The following is a 17,176-nucleotide window of genomic DNA, read 5'->3' on the forward strand; positions in this document are numbered from 1 at the left end:
ACCTGTGGTCCTGGTGGCCTTCCAGGCCATGCTGGGCATCCTGAACACAACTGGCTGCTGGTGGGAAGGGGCAAGGGCCAGGAAACAAGAGTAGAGTCTGGGCAGCGTTGTGGGGTAAAGGGTTAAGCAGCCATCTGCAATGCTGGCGCCCCATGAGTCCTGGCTGCTCCACTTCCAATCCAGCTCCCTGTTGATATGCCTGGGAAAACAGCGGAAGATGGCGAAGTCCCTGGACTCCCACCCACGTGGGAGACTAAGAGGAAGCTCCTGGTTCCTGGCTTCAGTCTAGCAGAGTCTTGGCTGTTGTGACCCTTTAGGGAGTGATCTCTCTCTCGCGCTCTCTCTCTCTCACTCTCTCTCTCTGAGGGAAAAAAAAAAAAGAGTAAAGGCAATGACGTGAGTGATGTGTGCCCTAGAGGGAAGCAAGTGGAGCAGCGTCCAGAGGCAGGAGTGCTGGGGAGGGGCTGGCAGTGGGAGAGCAGGGCAGGCCTTACTTCCGGTCACATTTGAGACTGAGGAGTTGACCAAGCTCAGCTCTGGATGGAGGGGGCCTGGAGAGGGTGGCCAGTGAGCCAGGGAGGGGCTGTCAGCTGGAGGTGAGCACACTGGAGGCTGTGGGAATTGTTTTCCTCTGCACCAGAGGCCACCAGCGCTTGCTGCATCACAGTGCCCATCCTACCCTGGGGAGACAGGTGGACAATAAAGAAATGACAGTATAATTCCATAGGTGAGAGGGGCTGGAGAACAATAGCAGGGAATGTACTGGGACAATGTGGGGGGGCGGGGTGCCCCCCCAACCATGTCACTGGGCAGAGGTTGGGGAAAGAGCACGAAGCAGCAGCTTACTTCACTGGGCAGAAAAACTGAGAGGATGGTGAGCCTGGGCCTAATGCGCTACTTAGCTTTTTTTTTTGCTTTCCTTCTCTTTTTAAATATTTACGTATTGAAAGGCAGAGTGAGAGAGAGACAGACAGACAGTGAGCATGTCTTCATCTACTGGTTCACTCCCTAAATGTCTGCAACACTCATGGCTAGGCTAGGCCAAAGCCAGGAACCTGGAACTCCATCCAGGTCCCCCATGTCAGTGGCAGGGACTCAAGTACCTGGGCCATCATCTGCTACCTTCCTGGCACATTAGCAGGGAGGTGGACCTGAATCAGAGGTGCTGGGACCCGAACCAGCACTGGGATATGGGATGCTGGTATCCTAAGTGGCGACTTAACCAGCAGCACCACAATGCCCACCCCATGGACTCTTCATCTTACCAAGATCATCAGGCAGGACAGACAGCAGGTTCCCTTTAGAAGCAGGGACCCAGGCTGACCCCTGGAGCCAGCTGGTGAATGCTGGCCCCATCTAGAGCCAACCAGGCCCACTCCTCACTGCAGGCATCAAGGAGTGAGGGGCTGTGATAGGAGATGGGACTGGGGGAATGCAGGTTTCTTGGAAGGGGCTGGGGATGACTATGGGTTGGGGACTGGCAGATTTTCCATCCCTTGAGGGAGAGAGTCTGGCAGGACCAGAAAGTGCTGGGAAAGGTAGGGGGAGGAGAGAGGATGGGAGAAAAGGGAGGGATAGTTCCTGCCCACTTTGAGGCTGAGGGAAATGCAGTTGGTGTGGAGCTCTGAATCCCAGTGAGGGGACCTGGAGCCAGGAACCGTAAGGGTCTGGGTAGAGCCAAGGCTGTGGGGCTGTGGTGGGTGCAGTGCAAGGTGGCCATGAGCTTCATTTTAGAGATGGGCCAGATAACAGGCCCCGCCCTGGAGGAGGTAGGCAGTGAGCATCTGTGCAGCTTCCTGCAGCTCCACCCACCCTCCGGAGTAGGGGCACGGTGTGTCTGCATGCTTCTGTGGCAGTAGATGTGATTGACATTTAAATCTGTAGACTAGATACTGGATGACTCTGATGGGCTAGGCCTCATCCAACCACTTGAAGGCCTTGGGAGCCAAGACAGAGGTGCCCCAGGAAGCATGGTTGGGACCTGCAGCCCACCCTAGCCACAGCCTGCCTCTCAGACTGGGATTTGCAAACCCCAGGATCTCAGGAACCAGTTCCAAAAGCTGCGGTTCTCTCTCCCCAACCCCCACCCCAAAACCCTTACCTCCCCTCTCCCCTCTGTTCTCTCCCACCCCAAGGCAGAGGGGGGACTGGAATGTGAGAGAGAGCAGGGATGACAAGGTCATCTTGCAGCTGGAAAGGTGAATGGGCTGTAGCAGAGGAAATGAGAGGTTACTCACAGAGAGTGAACTTTGATGGACAAATGGCTTGTCTAAGAGTCAGTAATTTCTATGAGGGCAGCCATTATGTCTATGCCTCACCCCTGGGGACAGATGACAAATAGTGTGGAGCCATCACCTCATCAGGGACCCTTTTACTCACCCAGAGTGAGGGACAGCTTCTGGGTGAGTTCTAAGAAATGCATCAGGAATTGTCATCACGTGTTTGGGGGAGGGGAAAGTCCATAGGGTAGCTGTTCAGAAAGATGCTCCCACATAGGATGTGTATCATGGTGGTCAGACTTAAGCACATGGGGCAGAGATGTGTTAAAGTGAAGTAAAGGGTGCCTGTCAGACACGTTCTATCTGGTTAGCAGGCATTGCTCCAGCTGCAGGGTCCAGCCTGGTTCAGGGTGGCTGGGAATTGAGGCTCCCTGGAATGTGACTGAAACCTGAAACCATTCTAGGGACCAACTATAGGGGCCTTTGGTGTCTTGAAATGGAAATGAGTCACTGTAAAGACTTTTAGTGGGGGGTGGAGGAGTCTGAGTTGGTGACACACCCCAGTGCTAGAAGCTCCTTGGTAAAGTGGTCAGCATAGCCCTGGCCCTAGCAGATGCAGGGCCAGGGGTGTTGGTTCTGTGACTTCGACTCGCAGACCTCTTGGGGCATGGACACCCAGAAGCGGCTGGAGTCTGTGGGAAGGGCTCTGCTTGCTGATGACTCTCTGGCTACACAGGCCTCCCAGCTGGCACAGCGGCCTGGGTACATCTATTTTCTCTTTTGCTGAAAGCAAAAAGACCTCCAAACACACTGGTGGGCTAGTGTAAGTCACTGCTCTAGAAGTTGTCACTAGAGAGAGGGGTGACTCCCTCCCTCCCCTTGAGTTCACCTTGTGTGCCGTCATGAGCCTGTGTGGTGATGTCGGCCCAATCAGCCCACCAGGGGCAAGGCTGTAGCTTGACAAGGTTAGGTGTGCGAGACCACCAGACCTGTTGTCTGGGTACAGTGTAGTAGAGGGGCTGGGACGTGGCTAAAAGAGAGAAGGCTTTTGTGAGGTTGGTTATGGATGAAGGAGGAGGAGGATGTCGGGCGTGTTACAAGTAATTTTCCCTGGGGATCTTTAAGGCTCAGTCTAAACAGCGAATTACACTCTGGGAGGCAGATGAGACAGAGGACTCACTAGCACAGGCCTTGGAGGAGGAGCACAGCAGCCATGCAGGTAAGAGACAGGGAGATATGGGGGCCCAAGGATAGGTCAGAATGCTGCACACAAGCACGAGATTTGAGGGGACTTGGCTGGTCACTGTGTCATAGGCAGGGGAGGTCGAGAAGGGGACTTCGAGGCAGAGATGTGCCTATCCTACTGACACACCAGGTTGTCTGGAGCAAGGTACTTGGACCTATTTATGTGGTTGTTGAGATCCAGAAAATAGGAATTTAAAAAATGTAAGCTCCTCCCCTCCCTCTTCTGTCCCCCACTTGGAGCCCCCAGGGGCTCCATTTCCAATCCAGTTCCCTACTAATGTACCTGGGAAAGCAGCAGAAGATGGCCCAGTCCCTGGGCCCCTGTACCCACCTGGGATACTGGATGAGGCTCCTGGCTCCTGGCTTTGGATCCGCCCAGCTGTGGCAACTGCAGCCATTGGAGGAGTGAACCAGTGGATGGAAGACCTCTCTCTCTGCCTCTCCCTGTTTCTATAAAATTCTACCTTATAAATAAAGAAATAAATCTTTTTAAAAAAATGTAACGGGCAGGTGTTTGGCTATGGTTAAGATGCCCATGTCCCAGTATCGAGTGCCAGGGTTTGATGCCCACCTGTAGTTCCTGACTCTGGTTTCTTGCTAATGTGGGCCCTGGGAGGCAGGAGTCCCTGCTACCCAAGTGAGAGACCTGGATGGAGTTCCTGGATCCCAGCTTCTGCCCAGCTAGCCCGGACTGCTGTGGGCACTAGGGGAATGGGAGAGAGTCCTCTCTCTCTCTTCAAAGTAAATTTAGGTACACCAGAGTCGTGGCTGTCTTGGCTGCTATTTAGAGGTGGGCCTAGGAGTAGGGGTGACTGTAGATTGTGGCCGCTTGGGAGGCCTGGGAGGCTCAGCTACGGGCTCCCCTAGTCCTAACGGGTGAGCAAGTGGGGCTGGGGTGTCCTTGGTGGGAAAGCAGGATTTACTTCCAGAGGGGGTATGGCAGTCCTTAAAGGACTCTGCTGTGTTCCCCACCTCGGCCTGTGGAAGGCAGGGCTACCTGCCCTCTCAGTCCCTGCTGGTTTTCCTGGTGTTTGTCCCAGACAGGCTTCCGCTCTGCCTGGAGGGAAGCACCCAGAGCTGCCCTGAGCGGTGACTCTGCCTTTTTTTCTCTGCTGCCTGCTCCTTGAGTGAGCTGGATTCCAGCATCCGGGAATTTCAGGAGGGAAAGTGGCTCAGAGAGGGGACACTGGTCAAAGGTCCAGTGCTGCAGGGGTGTGGTTGGGGTCAAAGGAAACTGCAGAAGGCACCGCAGTGCTGGGATGAGGGTGTGCCTTTGAAGTCTGCTCTGAGTCATCTCGGGCGGGGTGACCAGTACTTCATGAGGGGACCTCGGGCGGGGTGACGGGTACTGCGTGAGGGGACCTCGGGCGGGGTGAGGGCACCCATGAGAGGAGACCTCGGGCGGGGTGACCGGTACTGCGTGAGGGGACCTCGGGCGGGGTGACCAGTACTGCGTGAGGGGACCTCGGGTGGGGTGAGGGCACCCATGAGAGGAGACCTCAGGCGGGGTGAGGGCACCCGTGAGAGGAGACCTCGGGAGGGGTGACCGGTACTGCGTGAGGGGACCTCGGGCGGGGTGAGGGCACCCATGAGAGGAGACCTCGGGCGGGGTGAGGGCACTGCGTGAGGGGACCTCGGGCGGGGTGAGGGCACTGCGTGAGGGGACCTCGGGCGGGGTGAGGGCACCCATGAGAGGAGACCTCGGGCGGGGTGAGGGCACTGCGTGAGGGGACCTTGGGCGGGGTGAGGGCACCCATGAGAGGAGACCTCGGGCGGGGTGATGGCACCCATGAGAGGAGACCTCGGGCGGGGTGAGGGCACTGCGTGAGGGGACCTCAGGCGGGGTGATGGCACCCGTGAGAGGAGACCTCGGGCGGGGTGACCAGCAACTGGGTGAGGGGACCTCGGACGGGGTGAGGGCACTGCGTGAGGGGACCTCGGGCGGGGTGAGGGCACTGCGTGAGGGGACCTCGGACGGGGTGAGGGCACCCATGAGAGGAGACCTCGGGCGGGGTGAGGGCACTGCGTGAGGGGACCTCGGGCGGGGTGAGGGCACTGCGTGAGGGGACCTCGGACGGGGTGAGGGCACTGCGTGAGGAGACCTCGGGCGGGGTGAGGGCACTGCGTGAGGGGACCTCGGGCGGGGTGATGGCACCCGTGAGAGGAGACCTCGGGCGGGGTGAGGGCACTGCGTGAGGGGACCTCGGGCGGGGTGATGGCACCCATGAGAGGAGACCTCGGGCGGGGTGAGGGCACTGCGTGAGGGGACCTCAGGCGGGGTGATGGCACTGCGTGAGGGGACCTCGGGCGGGGTGAGGGCACTGCGTGAGGGGACCTCAGGCGGGGTGATGGCACTGCGTGAGGGGACCTCGGGCGGGGTGATGGCACCCGTGAGAGGAGACCTCGGGCGGGGTGAGGGTACTGCGTGAGGAGACCTCAGGCGGAGTGAGGGCACTGCGTGAGGGGACCTCGGGCGGGGTGATGGCACCCATGAGAGGAGACCTCGGACGGGGTGACCAGCAACTGGGTGAGGGGACCTCGGACGGGGTGACGGTACTGCGTGAGGGGACCTCGGGCGGGGTGAGGGCACTGCGTGAGGAGACCTCGGGCGGGGTGACGGTACTGCGTGAGGGGACCTCGGGCGGGGTGAGGGCACTGCGTGAGGGGACCTCGGGCGGGGTGAGGGCACCCGTGAAGGAGAGCCCTGTGTGGATGACGGCACCCGCTGAGCAGACGCAGGTCCCGAGACGCGGTAGTGGTGGCTCCGGAGGGCGAGTGCGCACGGCGCGGGGCGCGGGCTCCCGCCCTCACCTCACTAGCGGGTGCGACACTGAGACCGCGCATGCGCACCCTCGTGCCCACAGGCGGCTCCTCGGCTGGGACGGTGGGGTCTGAGGGCCCGGTTAATGGTGCGGGTTGTTTAACGAACGGGGCGTGCGTTCTAATAAGGGCGAGGCGCAGTCATCCTGCCCCTGTCCACTCCTTATACGGCCGCGTGTTTCCTGTGATGGAGGCTGGCAGGTGTCACTTAGCCTGCCCAGGAGTTGTGATGAGCGCACAACGAGCTGTACACAGGTCAGTCTGCGTCAGCCTCGGTCCCTAAACTGCTGGGACCTGGACCATGCTGGGGTCTGTTTATCTCCAGAGCCAGAGGAACCAAGCCAGGCCCGTGGCCCTTGAGAAGCAGGTGCCTCACTGCTCCCTTGCCTCCCCTCAGGATCCCCTCCCTTAGCCTTTGCTGGTGAGGGGCCGTGGTCTGTCTGCTGAGACTTCTTTGGTTCTGTGTGTGGACCTGTCGTCCCTGCCTACCCAGGGCATGGGGCCCTCTGGACCCCTGATCTGAGGGTCCCAGCACTGGAGCAGCTGAGTCAGAAGCTGTGTCTGGCTCAGCCACAGTGAGAGTCCTTGCATGCTCGTCATTGTGATGTGAAGTTGCTGTATTCCAGAGGAGATGACTTAACAAGAAGGTTGAGAAGATATGTGTTGAAAACCAGTGACACAATTTCAGCCATGTGGCATCCTAAGACAGGTGGAAACCAGGTGATACCGAGGGCATCCCTCACTGGCTGCCAGACGGAGCTGTTGGCTACCCTTGCCCAAGGGAGTGCAGCATTTAGCTAGGTCACCCATCTTCTGTCTCATTCCCCTGTGCCAGAGTTGCTGATGTAGGTACAGCAGGTCTGGTTCATTGCAGCACAGGCTGCACCTTGCTCAGTGGCAAATGGCCAAGGGCAAGTTGTTGCAAGAACCACTCCTGCCAGGGAGCCAAGAGAGGTTGATGTATGACCGAGGGCATTGCCTATGGTGTGGGCCAGGTCCCTCCTGGCCAGAGTGAGATGTTTTATGTGGCTTCATGCTAAGCAAAGCCTCCCCAAGGGGCAGTTAACCCAATGGCTGTCCCTACGCCCAACCAAGATCAGCCTAATGGCCCATTTCTTTCATGTTGGACTTGCTATTTGGTGGACAGAGATGCCTTTTGGAACCAGAGTTCCCACTGAACATCTACCCCTGTGTAGACAGCTGTCGGTGCACTGGTAGGAACTCCTGAGAAAGAATTGTGTGTTGTATTGGCCATTAGGATCAGACTGGTAGTGTCTGTAGCTTACGCATTGTTTCAAGTGTCATTATCTGTTCACCCAGGTGAAAGTTATTAAATCTGCACTGAGGGAGAGATAGGCTCCCCACTTGGTTTCTTGGTTTCATAGAATGGGTCATTACAGGGGGATTGGTGGGCCTTATAAGTTCCAGAGAAACTTTGAGATTGTGTGTTGTAGCGCCTGTTTGGCTTGGGATGGATGGGACTTTGCCTACTACTACGCACTGAGGTGGGGGTCTCTGAGTCCTACTTGGACAGGCTCCATACTCTTTGCCCTTCTGTGCATCTTGGTGTCACAGACCATGGTAGAGACCCAGGCAAAGATGTGTCTTGAAATAGTGACCCCTCCTCCATCTCTTCTGTGACAGTCAGAGAAGAGGGGACGGACTTTAACAATTTGGTTAATCTGGCTATGGTACTAAGTAGATCTCTCCCCAGGAAGGGTGCTGGCCTTCTGGCATCACAAAGAAACTATGAGATTGTGTTAAGCCTCCCATGATGCAGCACAGGGGAGAATCTTTCACTTGACTTCCTGCCTGCTCCACCAATGGTGCAGGGGGGCATGGTCAAGGGTCCAGAATTGTCAAATGAGGCAGAGCAGTTTTATGAAAATTCAGTCATCTTACCTGCCATGTCGCAGGTCACCTGAGGCTCCTCAGCAGAGATCGTGAGGTGTTCCATAGGAGTCTAGGGGTGAGGGTGGTGGTGTCTCAGGCCGCTTCAGTCCTTTAGCCACAGTGTGGGCTGCTCCAGACCCCCTTCAGGACTCAGAGCAATCTTACCCACCGTGGCCTCATGCCAGCATGTAGGGCAAGGCCTGGGAGGCATCTTTCCACCCTGCAGGTGAGGACGTCCTTTTTCCAATGGCCCTCAAGCTTACCATGGTATCAGAGGCTGCCCAGATCCTGCCCCTCCAACTTACCTTGGCCTGGGTGCCATCCTGCCACTTCTGCATTGGCTTGGGCACCCCCAGCTACCCTCTGCTTTTCCTCTGCTGTGCAGCAGGTAGGTAGTAGGGCCTCTGGGTCTTGTCAATCAGATTAGAAGTCACAGCCACTTTAGTGGGTCCTAGGAAAATCACCCAAACTTTTCCTGGCATAAGGACCAATCAGACACAGAAGCAGGTGGACCCTGAGGGTGTCCCCATGCCCCTCGGGAACCTCTCTCAAAGGGGAGGTTCTTTGTTCTGTTGCCTACTGTAAAGGGCTGTGCTCAGGGCTCCCATCCCCCTTGCTGGGTAAGGTAAAGGTGGACAAAAGCCAAAGGAGCAGGGGACAGCGCGAGGTTGTTGGGACATGCGGAGGAGTGCCTGGTTGGCTGGGATGGAACCTGGGGAAAGAGAAAGGAAGGGAGGAGCAGCTGGCCTCCTTGGAGAAGCACTCAATAAGGAGTCATCTAAGATATCAGGCTTCTGTTTGGGTGGGGGTGGAACTTGATGGAGCTGAGGCCTAAGGGCCAGATCAGAAGTGCCCCTCTCCCGGTCAGTGTGGCCCACCCCAGCTCAGGGGCTGTGATGCCTGTGTCTGAAAAAGACTGAGACTGAGACAGCCCTGCAAGGTGGGAAATGTTTCCTAAGAGTTTGGGAGGGGTGGAAGTAGGAAAGAGAAGTTTCCCCTGCAGTTTCTGCCCAATGCCGGGGAGAAGGCATCCAAGGGCCCTCAGGGAGGAATGAGGGAGAAGGTCCTGCCAGAAGTCATCAGATTGGTTTAGAGACATTAGATCATCCTACGGAGACAGCAATGGCTTGGAGTTCCTCCCCTCCCCCTTCCTTCCTGTTGCTTTGAAAAGTTTGTGTCTTACTATCGTCATCCCCACTATTTAGTGTGAACTCTTGATGGCGAAAAACTGTTGTTGCTTCTACAAACACAGAAATAAAAGTGATAAATCCTAGACATCCTCCTTCCTGCATTGGACTTGTTAACCCAGGCCCGGAAAGAGCCAGGAGGCATAGCGCTGGGGGGACTCCCGCTGAGCTCCGCTGGATTCCCTGGCTTCCGGTCTCTTTCCTGCGGGGCTGAGACCGGGCCTCCGAAATCCCAGAGCCTGCTGAGAGCGGGGTCGACACTGCCCTGTCCCCCCAGACCTCTGCACGGCTCCTGCCCTCCATCCTCAAGCACTGCCCGTGGGCCTCAGCTGTGTTTGTCGCCGAAGAGCTGCGCGCACGGTCAGGGGACACGGGACTGGTCGTTTCTAGCCCAGGGGAGATGGGAGTTCCCGCTTGGACGCACCCCGCGGATCCGGTGCCGCGGGTACTCCCAGACGCCCGGCGGAGACCTCTGGGGTCTGGGAGGCCGCGGACGCTCAGGGGCGAGCTCGCCACCGCCCAGAGAAGCCACGCAAGCACGCTTTGTGAACTTGAACGTCAGTCTGGACGAAGCCCGGGTGCGGCGGAGCCTGCGGCTGGAAGTGACCCGCACATGCACGCACCCCAGCCCGAAGGGCCAGGGCAGGGTGAGCGCGCGGCGGGCGGAGCCTCCAACCGCACACAAGGCTCCTTGCGCTGCTGCGGGCGCCCACGAGGCAGGTGCGGGGCACCTGGGCTCAGCGCCACCGCGCGGGGGCGTAGATGCAAGTGTCCCCGCGGCAGCGCTGCTGCAGGGGTTCGCGCGAGGGCGGCCGGGATCCTATGGCTGGCCAGGGCCGGAGCCAAGAAATCCTCCTTCCTCGAGAGGTCCCTGACGTTAATCACCCGCGGAAATGTGGCGGCCACAGCCTCGGCCGGCGCGGGGACCGATGGTCGTGTCCCAGCCACAGCCCCTGTGGACACCCTAGTTTGTGAATTCCCGGGGTGGGGAGGCAGCCCCGGGTGCTCTGTCGCGGGCGCGGGCAAGGCAGGGCGCGAGCGGGGGACCAGGAGCCAGCCTGGCCCTTGCCCCTCCCCTCGTGCCGCGGCGCCCCGCTCCAAGTCCCGCACAGGAGCCACCACCCCTTCCTGGGGACCACCGCGTGCAGGCAGCCCCGCTCCTGATCCTGGGAAGGCAACCCGGGCCGGGAGGGGGCGGTTCTCCCCAGGGTCCGCGCTCTGTACGTCGGCACGCGGGCCCTCCCGTCGCCGCTCTGCGCCTCCACGCTTCCCAGGTCCGCGCGGTAGGACAGTAACCCGGACCAGCAGTCTCGGCCTCCCGATTCCCAGAGCGCGCCGTGCAGATTCCAGCGTTAACGTGCCTGAAAGGATCTTCCCGAGAGAGGCGGGCGCCCGCAGTCCTCCTTGGCCTCCGTGGCCTTGCGCTGCGGTGGGTCCTCAAGGATACCCCGAGGCGATCCTGGGCAGAGCGAGCCCGGAAAGCCACTCTCACACAAGCCGCGAGGCGGTGCGTTGCTCCCAGGGGAGGTGTCCGCAGTCCCGCACCCAGGTGCTAAGCCTGGGCCGTGCGTCTTGTTATTCTTTCCGACTTCAGAGGACCGACCGCGGTCAGCCGAGGCCTCCCTTCCTCCCGTGAGCCCAGCGTTCGCTCTTCTGCACGCCAGGGTGAAAAGGCTTCCCCCGCGGGCCTTGAAGGAGGCAGAGGGCCCCGGCTGTCTTCCCACGCGTCCTGAGTGGGGGCTGCCCTCCTGGCGCGGGGCTGCTGGAGCAGAGGTGTCACCGCAAGTGCACCCCTGGGAGCCCCGCAGCAGCAGATCTATTTCCGGATTGGCTAGGGAGCAAAGGCATGGTCTTAGAGTTCAGGGCTGGGGCTGAGTTCCAGGGCGGGCCTCTGGCTGGTCCGCAGGGCTGGCATTCCCGGGAATGGCAAGAAGAACTGGGTCTGGGGTTGGATTCTGCCGTCCTTTCTGTGACCCAGACTTGGCCGGACATTGGCTACGGGCTGGCCGATTCCAGAACTGCAGGCTCAGATCAGCAGGTGAGTTCCTGCGGGTGCTCTGGGAGCAGAGGCCAGTGCTGAGAGGCCGACCGCGCTGACCCTGGTGACAGTTTGTGTCACTTTCTTGAGTTTAATGAGCCAGGCTCCACAGACGAGTTGCAAGCTGGATGCTAGAGTCTGCCAGAGAGGTGGCTTGGTGGCTTTTGTGTTTCTCCCTCCTGTCCCCCTTGCTGCCTTCTGCCTCTTGTGTTTGGGACTGGAGACTTTGGGAGGATCTCCCAGCTCTTGCTGACTCTCATTAGCTGCGTGATTTTTGTTCACCACTGGATATGAAAATTTGGTGCATATTTGCTGGTGCACGTGCACACACGTTCACTTCCATGACTTGGCCTGTGTTGTGGCAGGTGTGTGTGGGTTTGCAGTGAGATATTTCAGTCCACACTTGCGACTCAGGATGTCCTGTTCACAGGGAAGCAGAGCCCCTACCCCTGATGCCTAGAGGTCGACTTTGTCAGCTCCCAGTCCCTCCCTTAGCCTGCACTTCCTTTGTTTTCCCTTTGATGGTGGGCGGTCAATTCCTTGCTGATTAACTTGTCCAACTGAGGGAGTGGCTGGGGTTGGGGGAGGAGGCTGGCTTTGTACCCCAGCGACTAGAGCTCAGAATGCAGGACTTAGCATCTCAATGCCAGCCTCTTTGCTGGGAGCTTCACTGGGACTCCCGACCCGGCAAAGTGATGGTCTGGAGACCCCAGACAGATCAGAGCACACCTGACCCCGGACAGACCAGAGTGCACCTTTGCGGTCCTGAAAGAGATGGTTGGCTCCCCTTGAAACCGATCCCCCAGCCTCTGGTCTGTCCCCTTTAGCCCAAGGTGTCCTTGCCTGCCCGTCATCAAAAGGAATTCACTGACTTGAGGGAATGATCCAGCTGGCCCTCACAAGGTTCTAATCACCAGACTCAAGGAGTCATCTGCTCCTCCAGTAGATGAGAACCTTGCTGGCCACTGGGGTGGTCTGTGTGGGGGAATGCCAGGTCTGGGCAGGATGTAACTGCTATGTAACCCCCAGACCAGCTGGAGCCCACTTGGCCCTCTTAAATTCCCTAAAGGGCATGGCATCACTGACCAATCAAAGGAAGGTCACAAGCTCCACTGACCAACCAGAAACTTGGACACGAGCTGATCACGCACCTCTCAGCCCCAATTTCAGTCTGTAAGAACCTTCACCCCGCACTCCTCAGGGAACCTGGGCATTCAGCCAGCTCCTTGCTCCTTGCATTGCAATAAACACCTGCTTTCTCCCACCACCCCGATGTCAGTGGTGGGGTTTCTGCACGTCGGGGGAACAGACCCAGTCTGGGGGTTCTACAGTAAGGCCTTCAACCAGTTTGGGGTGTTGTTCCACAACACTCTGACTGACCAATCAAAGACAGACCAGGAGCTGGCCAGCACCGAGGCCAAATCCCTGTATTGTGAAGGCAGGACCCAGCCTCTGACCTGTGTCCCTTAGTCCAAGAAGTCTTTCCTTCTCCTTTATCAAAAGGAATCAGTGACTTGAGGGAGTGGCACAGCTGGCCTGACAAGGCTCCAATTGATAAAACCCTGCTGGCCAGCATTGTCTGGAGGGGATTGTTTAGGGCAATTCCAGGTCTGGGGCAGAGGGTTATGACCTACTGGGGCTCCTGCCCATCATAAATTCCCTAGAGAGCACCGGGAAGCACCACTGACCAGCCGGGAACTAGGATTTGAGCCAGACATCTCTCAGCCGTGTTCCAGTCTCTTCGTCGCCAGCTTCTCGGGGAGCCTTGGTGTTAAGCAATAGCTGCTCCGCTTGGTGACAGACACTGACTTTGTCCCACCACCAGGAAGTGATTGGCTTCTGCACCTCAGGAAAGAAGACCCAGAGTAGGGGTGCTATGGGAACTCCTCTAACCAGTTTGTGGGCTTGTTCTGCAACAGAATGGTGGAGCCGAAAGCAGAGGCAGGGTGGGAGGTGGGCAAGGTCCCAGCCAAGACTGGGCAGAGCCTCGCCCAGGGACTGCAGACTGGATCTGACAGAGGAGGTCTGCGTGTTCTTAACTTCCCTTGGGAGGGTTCTCAGCATACAGGGAAACAGTAGGAGCCAATCATTTAATAGGTACAATGTATAACGTAATAACTAGTACTGATGTGCCATACTTCTGGGTTACAGGATAGTCTGTGATGGATATGCACTGCAGTGTCCATTGTGCGCCACAGTTCACACACAGCAGTGTAACTCAAGCTGTGATCATCATCTATGCTTCCGTTTCCTCCTCCCAGGAATGAGGGTGTTGAAGATAGCAGTACCAGCTGTGATGCTGAGATTTCTGTGCTTCTAGTCCAGCTCTTTCCTGGCTCCGGGGTTCCTGAGTACTAGGTACAGGAGCAGGACCATCTTTTATTGCTTACCTTGGCGGGTCACGCTGATGGATGGCTCCTGGAGGAAGAGGGCGTGGCTGCCCCCGGGACTGTTAGTGGCAATGGGTGGGATAGGTTCCTGTCTTCGTACAAGAAAGAATTCAAATGTGAGACAGAGAACAGTGGTAAGCTAGGAAGCAAGGTTTAATGGGGGTAGGGTATCCATCAGAATGGATGGGACAGAATATGAGAGAGAGTGCCCTGTCGCTCAGACTGGGGAAAGCAAAGCTGCATGGTTTAATGGAGAATACCCGTGGTAGGCCAGGTGGTCGGCTCAGCAGAGAGCTGAACGCTCTCAGCCTGTGTTCAGACTGGGGCTTAGGAGGGAAAGGGGTCCAGTTCTTCCCCATGCTGTTTCTCCTTCTTCTCCTCCTCTTCTAGGACAAAGGGTTTTCTGAGTGTGAATTAGGTGAATTCCTCCCAAGCTGTCACTACTCAGTGCTATCAGACTGGGGAGCACACCTGGCGCCAGGCAGAGGCGCCTCCCCTAGAATGGAAAGGTTTTATTGCCCAGTGTTGTCAGACCAGGCAACCCATGTGGTGCTAAGGAGAGAGGACTCTCCCGGGGAGCTTTCCTTGGAGAGGGTGAGGGCTGAGACCACCTGGAGAGCTGTCAGGATGTGGGTGGGCTGCTCCCTAGGTGAGCTACTGCAGATGCTTTGTTTTCCTCAGGCCTTTCCCACACATAGGCTAATTTCTAACTTCCTACCTAACAGAACCAGCCCTGTCTGGAGCGCCCTCCCCACTGTCTTCAGCAGGGGAGAGGGGCTGGATCCTGGATGGCCAGTGGTATCACTTATGGTGTCTACATGAGCCGATTCCGTGATAAACCTCTGCATATGCCCACAAACCTGACACAGCCGCACCTAGCCCTGTCCCCACCAGCACTCCCAAGGGCTCCAGACAGAAAAGCAGCCGTGCCCTGAGCAGAGTCGGGAGGCAGAGCTGCCACTGCTACCAGACGTCTCCCTCCCTGTGAGTTGTCAGACACTGAGACTCACCAGTCAGAGAGGGGCTCGCTCAAGGCCCTGCTCCAGCCCATAAAGGGAGGCCACAGGGACTTTTGTGTGCTTGGATTAATGTTAGGATTTGCTAGGCCATGGGGACACACTAGTTAATTTCACACCTGGCACACGGGGCCCCATGGAAGAATGACCCTGAGGATGTCACAGTGGAATCTGATGTTGGGGACATCCTAAGCCGGTAAGCACATCCTTGTAACTTGTTGACTTCACAAACACCTGTCAAGGGTCAGACCACCTTATCGCTGTGGCTGCTCCCTCCCCTACAAACAGCACCCTCTGACCATGGGGTGCAGCTCTTCCTCCCCTGCTTGCTGCCTGTCTTCAGTGAAAGTCTTTTCTGCTTTTGCCTGTTGCCCTAAAATCCTACAAACCAACAGAACAGCTATGACCATGACCGCTGACATTATGGTGCCAGAGACTAAAAGCTAGAACAAAAGGTGAATTACTTGTGTAAGGAAACAATACACATGCAAATATAAGCTATATAAGGGTGTGGTGAGAGGAGCAGCCATGTGCACTTTGCCCGCCTGTCCCCACCAAGTGGGAAGTGAGAGCTGATCCTCGGCTTCCTCACAGAGTCTGCTGCTGCATCCCAGGTCACTGTACACGCATGTGAGTGAACAGACAACGTCTCAGGAGAGTGGCGTTGGCCTCACAGGTCCTCTGAAGGGGTCTCTGGCCATATTTTGAGGACAGCAGTGCTGAGCGAGCAGAGCGTGTCTGGAGGGCATGAGTGCTGGTTTCCAGCTAGGGACCGTGTGACTGCCTCACACATGTCTTACCTGTGTGCAGAACAGCCATGGGCCACATACGGGTACACAGTGAGGGCTTGTGGTGAAAATAATAAGAACATGAAGGAGGTCAAAGTTATAGGAAGATCTGGATCTGGAGAATCTGTCAGGACTGAGAAGACATTGTGTGAGTTCTTCAGAGGACTGGACCAGCATCACAGGAGGTGCTGCCATTGAATGTCACCAAGGGCAGCACAGCAAAGTGCTTTTCAAGGGCCCCAGGCTGCCTGGGGCATCCACACTGCTGTGTGCTCCAGGCCGGTGCTGTTCCTCCCATGGGTGACTCTGGCTCTTGTGAGTGGGAAGCTGGAGGCCATGCGGGCTGGGGACCCAGGGGGCGATGTTCAGGGCAGAGGAAGAGGGAGTGAACTTCCCATCCTCACCTCTGTTTTGCTGAGGCCCTCACCTTGGCTCCGTCTCCTGGTTCAGACCTGTTCAGGAACAGCCTCGCAGGCACACCCAGCTGTGCGAGCACCACCTGACCCAGTCAAGTGGACCCGAATGGCCCAACACAGCCGCCCCATCGAGGGGGATTTGGCTTCAGGGACAGAAGAATGAGAGAGCTCACACTGGGGGGCCATGCCCGCTGAGTGGAAGGACAGGAGGACAGGGGTCCCCTCAGGGGTCCTGGAGTCCTAGACCTCCAAGAGGTGCTGATCCCATGGCCTCCCAGAGCAGGACTGGCCAGCAGCAGTGGGGGGAGGGCCACACCCATTCCCCTGTGGGGTGTTTAGGACCTTCAGGTGTGGACGCATAGACAACCTCATGCAAGACGCCTTCCAGTCCTTACCAGCACTGCCCTGGGCCCAGGGCCCACAGAGATGCATTCCTCATGGAGCTGGGGGCTGAGGTCCAACGTCAAGATGAGGCTGTTCTGGCATCTTGTGATGTTGCCGAACAACACCCCAAACTGGTTGAAGGCCTTACTGTAGAACCCCCAGACTGGGTCTGTTCCCCCGACGTGCAGAAACCCCACCACTGACATCGGGGTGGTGGGAGAAAGCAGGTGTTTATTGCAATGCAAGGAGCAAGGAGCTGGCTGAATGCCCAGGTTCCCTGAGGAGTGCGGGGTGAAGGTTCTTACAGACTGAAATTGGGGCTGAGAGGTGCATGATCAGCTCGTGTCCAAGTTTCTGGTTGGTCAGTGGAGCTTGTGACCTTCCTTTGATTGGTCAGTGATGCCATGCCCTTTAGGGAATTTAAGAGGGCCAAGTGGGCTCCAGCTGGTCTGGGGGTTACATAGCAGTTACATCCTGCCCAGACCTGGCATTCCCCCACACAGACCACCCCAGTGGCCAGCAAGGTTCTCATCTACTGGAGGAGCAGATGACTCCTTGAGTCTGGTGATTAGAACCTTGTGAGGGCCAGCTGGATCATTCCCTCAAGTCAGTGAATTCCTTTTGATGACGGGCAGGCAAGGACACCTTGGGCTAAGGGGGACAGACCAGAGGTGGGTCCAGCTTTTCCATTGTGGGGGTTCCGTTTCTGCAGGGACTTGTTCCCTGCCTCACAGACAGCACCTTCTGGCTGTGTCCTCACCCAGTGGATGGGCCCCTTTC

The sequence above is a fragment of the Oryctolagus cuniculus genome, chromosome 6, assembly GCF_051225735.1.
Source record: "Oryctolagus cuniculus isolate XC-2025 breed Fujian yellow rabbit chromosome 6, ASM5122573v1, whole genome shotgun sequence".
Taxonomy (NCBI): domain Eukaryota; kingdom Metazoa; phylum Chordata; class Mammalia; order Lagomorpha; family Leporidae; genus Oryctolagus; species Oryctolagus cuniculus.